Genomic DNA, 7849 nt, shown 5'->3' with positions numbered 1-7849 from the left:
TGCGGGGACCACAACCGGCGGTCTAACAGCAGCAGAAATGGCGCGCTTCTCCTTGTCTTTTGCGTTTATCCGGCGCCCGCGTCTTCTAGCCGGGGCGCCTTACGGAGTAATGTCTCCTCTTCGCCGGCGAGACAGCAGCTCGGGTCCTCACGTCTGCCACACCTCTGAACAAGCCTACCGGGCGGGTTTGCCGCTCAGGCCCCCCCTGGGGTCCACCCACCGCGCTGCAGAAAATTCGGTGTTTCACCGCTTTGGGAAGCGCCGCCTCCTCTGGCCCTAGTGGGCTCTGACCACGTGTGCACAGGGACATCAAGTGGACGCTGCCACCGGGGCTCAGGGCTGGCCCTGCACATCAACCCGGGTACGGCCTATTCGTCAGCTGGAATACATACGTCGCACACCTTATACAACAGGCTCAACACCCACGGAGGCAGCAGTCAGGAAGTCAAAAGACGCCTTGCGTTGGGCGAATGTGCTGCAAAAGGCCTCTTTAAAGTGCTGAAAAGCCAAGGCGTCGCCTTGGAGACTGAGGTGCGCCTGACCCAAGCCGTGGTCTTTGCAATCGCCTCCTACGCATGCGAAAGCTGGACGACGAATAAAGAAGACCGAAAGGAGAATTGACGCCTTGGGATCTTCGTGTCGGAGAAGAATACTGGCGATACTACTACCGTGGACTGCCAAAAGAACCAACGCACCTGTCTTGGAAGAAGTACAACCAGCATGCTCCTGGAAGCAAGGACGGCGCCCACACACATACTTCGGACGCGTCGTCAGGAGGGATCAGTCCCTGGAGAAGGGCGCCATGCTTGGTAAAGTAGAGAGGGTCAGCGAAAAAGAGGGAAGACCCTCAGTGAGGTGGATCGACACAGTGGCTTAAGCACAACGACGATTGGGGGGATGGCGCCGTACGTAGGGTCGCTATGAGTCGGAACCGACCGGATGGCACCTAAGAGCAACAACAACGTACAACAGGCACACTTTTGTATTGCGCGTGCATACGTGTAACGAGATGTATGAGTGATAGAGAGCGCGAAGGACCAGAGGGGGGAGCGTGCGAGTACCTCCAGTGGTATAACGGTTACACTGGCACTCTATATACCAAGTGGAAACCCTGGGGGCCTAGTGGTTAAGCACTGCGGCTGTTCACCAAGAGCTCGGCAGTTCCCATCCGCCGGGCCCTCCTTGGCAACTCTACGGGGCGGTTCTGCTCTGTCCCGTAGGGTCGCTGTGGGTTGGAATCGACTCGATGGCAGCGGGTTTGGTTTGGGTTTTGTCTTCGTTTTTTTAATCAAGTCGGATGGTATTAGTTGGTGGTAATGCTGGAAACCCCGGTGGCGTAGTGGGTAAGTGCTATGGCTGCTGACCAAAAGGTCGGCGGTTGGAATCCGCCAGGAGCTCCTTGGAAACTCTGTGGGGCGGTTCTACTCTGTCCTATAGGGCCGCTGTGAGTCGGAATCGAGTCGAGGGCAGTGGGTTTGGTTTTTTGCTTTTAATGCTGGAGATAAGTTAGAGACGGATGCTGTAAACCCTAGACTCCAGCGACGAAGGCGTAAAACAAAGAGGTAGGGCGCGTTTTGATGAGAATGCACAGAAAGTGCAACCCTCGTCCGTTGCTGGGGGGAGCGTACCACCACGTTCGTTCCAGTTGCTTTGGAGAAGCCCGGCGGTTCCTCAGACACTCAAACAAACATGGAGTCACCGTATGACCCAGCGCTCCCCCTCCTAGGTATATATACCAGCCAACCAGTTGTTGCCGTTGAATCGATCCCAGCCCCATGACAACCCCACCTGTGTCCGAGTAGAACTGTGCTCCACGGGCGTTTCGATGACTCACCCTTTGGAGGCGGACCACCGCCAGGCCTTTCTTCCGAGGTGCCTCTGGGTGGACTCCGACTTCCAACCTTTAGGTTAGCCGTCGTCGAGTGCTTTGCACCGCCCGGGGGAATCCCGCCTTGCAAACACACCCTGCTTTTTCTTCTCCCTTCCCTGACTTTGCTCAGGCGCTTTCTTTTGCCTTGAACACCCGCCCCTTCGCCAGCTCTTCTGCCTATTGTAGTTGTTAGGTGCCCTGGAGTCAGAGCTGCCCCTCCCCCCCACCCCCCGTAGGGTTGCCTAGGCTGTTTATTGTTATGAAAGCTGCCTCTGGGTGGGCGTGAACCTCCAGGTTCCCGCTAGCAGCAAGCAGTTAAGCATTTGCACCACCCAGAGAATCCAGTGAAGGCATAAGACCACACAGGAGCTAAACTTGCTCATTGCAACAGTTTTCAAAATAGCCCAAAGGCGGAAACAGCCAACACATCCGTCAACGGACGAACGGGAAAAAACGAAACGTGGTGTATTCGTACAAGGCGGTTGTAAAAGTTTTGCACATGTTTTTCTTGTGAAGTTATTTTCCTTGAGGGTATTGTGAGGTTTACTGCTGCTTTTTCCAATCCCCTGTATGTCTTTTCTCCTTCTCCTTCCTCTTCACTTTCTCCTTTTCCTTCTTCTCCTCCTCCTCCTCCTCCTTCCTCTCCTTCTCCTTATCCTCTTCTTCCTCCTACTCCTCCTTCACCTCCTTCTTCTACTGCCTTGTCGCCCTGGTTCCCTAGTCCAATGTTGAGTAGACCTGGTGCAAACCTGACTTTCTTGCCTTGTTGTTGATCGTACAGGAAAGATATTCAGTCTTTCACCATGAGGTATGTCAACTCTAGATTTTCTTAGCTGCCCGTTATCGGGTAGACGTTCCATTTTACTCCAAACTTGGTTGTTTTTTAAATCATGAATTGGTGTTGAATTTCGTCAAATGCTTTTTCTATACCCCTCGAGATGAGCAAGGAGCCCCGGTGGCACAACACTTAGGTGCTTGGGCTGCTAACCACAAGGTTGGCAGTTCGAACCCGCCCAGCAGCTCCTTGGGAGAACGACCTGGCAAACCGCTCTCATAAAGATGATAGCCTAGGAAAGCCTATGGGGCAGTTCTCTGTCACATGGGGTCGGTTATGAGTCGAAATCGACTGGATGTCACCTAACGACAGCAATAACAACTTTGAGGTAATTTCTTCCTTTTTAGTCTGTTAACGTAGTGCATTACATTGATCTTAAAAGTTAAAGTAACTTCGGACCGAATCCTGGTTTCGGGTCCGGCATGTCAACGGCTCTGAACCACCAGTCCTGTCCTCACCACAAGAAAAAACTGAAAAAGTGGACATCAACGACTCGTTTTACACCCATCAGGGAATAGAGTTCGCGGGGCAAATTATCGTCCAGAAAACCGGAGAGGCACACACGCCAATACAAAGAATCACCGCTGCCTCTGGGCCTAACATCGGGGCTTTGCCAGGGATTACAGCTTGAGAGAACATCAGTTCCTTTGACCTGGTACGTGATGGCCGGCTTTCAACAAAAGATTGCGAGGGAAAAACAAAACAAAACAGTCCAAAGAGACAGGGCAGGCATCAGAAACAGAGTCCGATATTGCAGATTTGGGCAATATCAGATCGAGATTTATAATAACTATGATTACTACGCTCTAATGGAAATGTCAGCAGAGAGGCCGAAACTCTTAAGTATCAAAAGAAAATCTAGAAAGAAAGACGAAACAAAACCTTGTAACAGGGATGAAGAATGTTCATCCGTAGACCGGACATGGCTGAGGAAAGAATCAGTGAGCGTGGAGACATGTCAATAGAAACTCCCCCAAACGGAAAAGTAAGCAGAAGAAAAGACTGAGGAAAAAGAGGAGCATCCAGGAACCGTGGGACAACCACAAGTGATGTAACAAACGAGCCATGGAAAGACCGGAAGGAGAAGAAAGAGAGAACGGAACAGAAGAGATACGTAATGGAATGTCACGTAATGTAATAACGTAATAATGGCTGATACCTGTCCAGAACTGTCCGTAGGGACCAAAGCATAGGGGGCTGAGAGAACACCGAGCAGGAGAAACAAAACCAGAACAAAACCAATCGAAAGCCTAAACCTAGGCACATCATATTCCATTCAAACTGCAGAAAATTGAAGGTAAAATCTTGAAAGAAGCCAAAACACAAACAAACAAACGAAAAGCCACCTTAGCTATAAAGGAACAAGGGTAAGAGTTACATCAGACTTCTCTTCATAAACCGTGCAAGCGAGGAGAGAGTGGAGCGACATATTTAAAGTCTTGAAAGGAAAGACAGCAACCTAGAATTCTGTGCCCCAGGATTTAAAGACTTTCCCAGTCAAACACAACTTGCGGGAATTGTTGGCACTAGACCCGCCCTGCAAGAAATGCTAAAAGGAGTTCTTCAGGGAGAAGGAAAATTACATAGATCCGAGACTCGGATGGACAGAAAGAAAGGAAGAGCGTTCGAGAAGAAATAACATGAGGGTAAAACCGAATATTCTATTTTTTCTTGTGCTTAACCGATCTCGCATAACCATTTATTTAAAATAATAATAGTGGCAACGCTCTACTGGATGATTATAGCTTATGGATAAGTGAGATGTATGACAGCAATGCTAGGAGGGACGGGGGCGCGGTGGGTGTTCTCTTTCTCTCTGCGGTGGTCCTCAACGTCCATCTTCCCTGACTGCCCCCGACCCCAGCCTGGAGTTCAGCTTCGAGTGGCATACCACCCACTCCCTCACCTCCTTCCCGCCATCGGTCCAGCCGCGGGTCTCCCGTCCTACTGCGCACCCGCTCATTCCTTGGGGATTTTAGCTGCCGGCTCACTGTCTCTCGCCGACTTACTCCTGTCGCGATTCCCGGTGATGGCAACACCCGCGCAGATGATCCTTCCAACACCCTGGCCTGATCTCAGCTCCTTAACCTTGACCCCCATACTATAATCTACGGCCCGTGTTCAGATTTCGCCAATCATCTCAACAGAGCCCCTTACTGCCATTTGTTTTCCTGCAAAGACCACGGCTTGGGTCAGGCGCACCTCAGTCTCCAAGGCGACGCCTTGGCTTTTCAGCACTTTAAAGAGGCCTTTTGCAGCACATTCGCCCAACGCAAGGCGTCTTTTGACTTCCTGACTGCTGCCTCCGTGGGTGTTGAGCCTGTTGTATAAGGTGTGCGACGTATGTATTCCAGCTGACGAATAGGCCGTACCCGGGTTGATGTGCAGGGCCAGCCCTGAGCCCCGGTGGCAGCGTCCACTTGATGTCCCTGTGCACACGTGGTCAGAGCCCACTAGGGCCAGAGGAGGCGGCGCTTCCCAAAGCGGTGAAACACCGAATTTTCAAGGCGCCCCGGCTAGAAGACGCGGGCGCCGGATAAACGCAAAAGACAAGGAGAAGCGCGCCATTTCTGCTGCTGTTAGACCGCCGGTTGTGGTCCCCGCAGGGGGGTGCACCGTTCCTGGAGGTACTGCAATACCAGGTCGATGCGTGGAGTGGACGGAGCAAGCTCCTATTCCAACTCCCAGCTCCAAAAATCCATTTAATATATTGTCCTCGGATAGAGGACGTATCAGATATTAAACTGATAAGAACAGATACTACACTTGATCTTAGCCAAAAGGCCGAGAAGCGATGCCGGGCTCCGCCCCCCTCGCCGGGGCACTGCTCCCCTCACACATCTTCAGCTCACGGTGAGCACACACAGCCTCAACCCAGGACTCACCCGCTCTCCTACTTTTGCCACCGTTCTGCTGTCAGAACCTCAGCGAATACGTGGCTTGGCAGGTTGATACTTATTGGGGCCTTTTGCACCTTTTAACTTTTCAGCTCCCCTAGCTTCCGGGCGAAACAGACATTTCTCATTTGCATGAACCGCCCACACGGGCCTTCTCCGGCTCGGCGGGACCGCCCCCTCGCCTTGGAACCCAAACCCAAACCCAAACCCAGCCGCACGTAAATCAACAGAGAGGATGGGGTGGGACAGCTCCTTCAGCCGCGTCGCCCTGGGAAAAAGGAGGAAAAACCCAGGACGAGCAAGACGCAAACCGCTCTATGAGGTTTTTCTTTCAAATCCTTAAACGCACAGCTACGCTGAAAGGGTTTCCCAGTGTCCTCCTAACCGTATACCACCTCCACACACGTATGTATATAGACATATACGGATAAGTGTACACACACGTATCTCGATTTCACCTTCTCTCTCTCCCTCCCTCTCTTTTATGATGATGAGGATTTATTTACCATTAATTTTCTTCTTTTCTTCTTGGTGGGCGTCGCCAGAGTACAGTCCCCCGGGCAATGCAGGCGATGACAGGTTCACCGGGTGGACCGGCGACTCCTGGGTACGGGGCCCTCCGTGGGGAGGACACAGCTTCGCGGTAAATCCAGTCCTCTCCTGCGAGGGGAGGAGCATTCCAGGCACAAGGAGCCACCAGTTCAGACGCCCTAAGGAGGTTCCCGAGGAAGAGCGTGGGAGGCCGGGGTGGCTGAGGCTGACCTGCCCGCTACAAATTGGGAGTTTTCCCACTACCCCGGGTCGGGATGCCAAGCGGTAAGCTCCGGGGGCCCCAGGGGCTCCCTCTCACTTCCGGCCTGCTAGCTCCCACTACTCCCTCAGGTTTGGTAATTTGCTACAACGACTCACAGAACTCGGGAAAGCGCTCTGCTTAGGATTACAGTTTTATTACAGCAAAAAGGATACAAACGAAGAGACGCAGAGCCTGAGGCCTGGGAGCGTTCCCAACGCGGAGCTTCCACGTGCCAAAAAGGGATGCGCTACCCTCGCCCCTGCATGGATGCCTTTCACCAACCGGGAAGCCCGGGGAGCTTCCGAGTCCAGAGCCTTTATCGAAGCCTCATTAAGCAGGCAGGATTGATTGAATCGTGCCTCCCCACCCCCCCACCCCACCCCCCGCCCCGCGCCCTGCAGTCAACTGAGTCCTTCTGGCCTGGCCAACCCCCACCAAAGAGGCACCTCATTAGGTGGTGTGGTCTGGAGCCCTCATCCAAGACACTTCACTCACTGGGGCACGGTCCCAACGTTTTAGAGGCTATCATCTCTCAGGGACCAAGGATAAAGACCAAATGCTTTGGGCAAAGTTAAAGCCTCCGCCCCACAGAGACTTAGAGGGACATGCCAACCAAACGCAACAAGTGATCCCGGACTGGCTCCTGGGCCAGGAAAACAAATGGCAGTAAGGGGCTCTGTTGAGATGATTGGCGAAATCTGAACACGGGCCGTAGATTATAGTATGGGGGTCAAGGTTAAGGAGCTGAGATCAGGCCAGGGTGTTGGAAGGATCATCTGCGCGGGTGTTGCCATCACCGGGAATCGCGACAGGAGTAAGTCGGCGAGAGACAGTGAGCCGGCAGCTAAAATCCCCAAGGAATGAGCGGGTGCGCAGTAGGACGGGAGACCCGCGGCTGGACCGATGGCGGGAAGGAGGTGAGGGAGTGGGTGGTATGCCACTCGAAGCTGAACTCCAGGCTGGGGTCGGGGGCAGTCAGGGAAGATGGACGTTGAGGACCACCGCAGAGAGAAAGAGAACACCCACCGCGCCCCCGTCCCTCCTAGCATTGCTGTCATACATCTCACTTATCCATAAGCTATAATCATCCAGTAGAGCGTTGCCACTATTATTATTTTAAATAAATGGTTATGCGAGATCGGTTAAGCACAAGAAAAAATAGAATATTCGGTTTTACCCTCATGTTATTTCTTCTCGAACGCTCTTCCTTTCTTTCTGTCCATCCGAGTCTCGGATCTATGTAATTTTCCTTCTCCCTGAAGAACTCCTTTTAGCATTTCTTGCAGGGCGGGTCTAGTGCCAACAATTCCCGCAAGTTGTGTTTGACTGGGAAAGTCTTTAAATCCTGGGGCACAGAATTCTAGGTTGCTGTCTTTCCTTTCAAGACTTTAAATATGTCGCTCCACTCTCTCCTCGCTTGCACGGTTTATGAAGAGAAGTCTGATGTAACTCTT

At 52.4% G+C, this 7849-nt stretch overlaps 1 non-coding gene across 1 annotated transcript; it reads right to left on the bottom strand.

Annotated features, from left to right (window-relative positions):
* Positions 1-5310: 5310 nt before the first annotated feature.
* LOC111751797 (U2 spliceosomal RNA) lies at positions 5311-5501 on the bottom strand. Its single transcript, XR_002786879.1, has one exon. It is a non-coding gene; the product is annotated as a U2 spliceosomal RNA (small nuclear RNA).
* Positions 5502-7849: the final 2348 nt, after the last annotated feature.

This window comes from Loxodonta africana, chromosome 18 (assembly GCF_030014295.1).
Source record: "Loxodonta africana isolate mLoxAfr1 chromosome 18, mLoxAfr1.hap2, whole genome shotgun sequence".
NCBI classification, from domain to species: domain Eukaryota; kingdom Metazoa; phylum Chordata; class Mammalia; order Proboscidea; family Elephantidae; genus Loxodonta; species Loxodonta africana.
The sequence above is the reverse complement of the archived record's forward strand: the minus strand, read 5'-3'. Positions and strand labels throughout refer to the sequence as shown.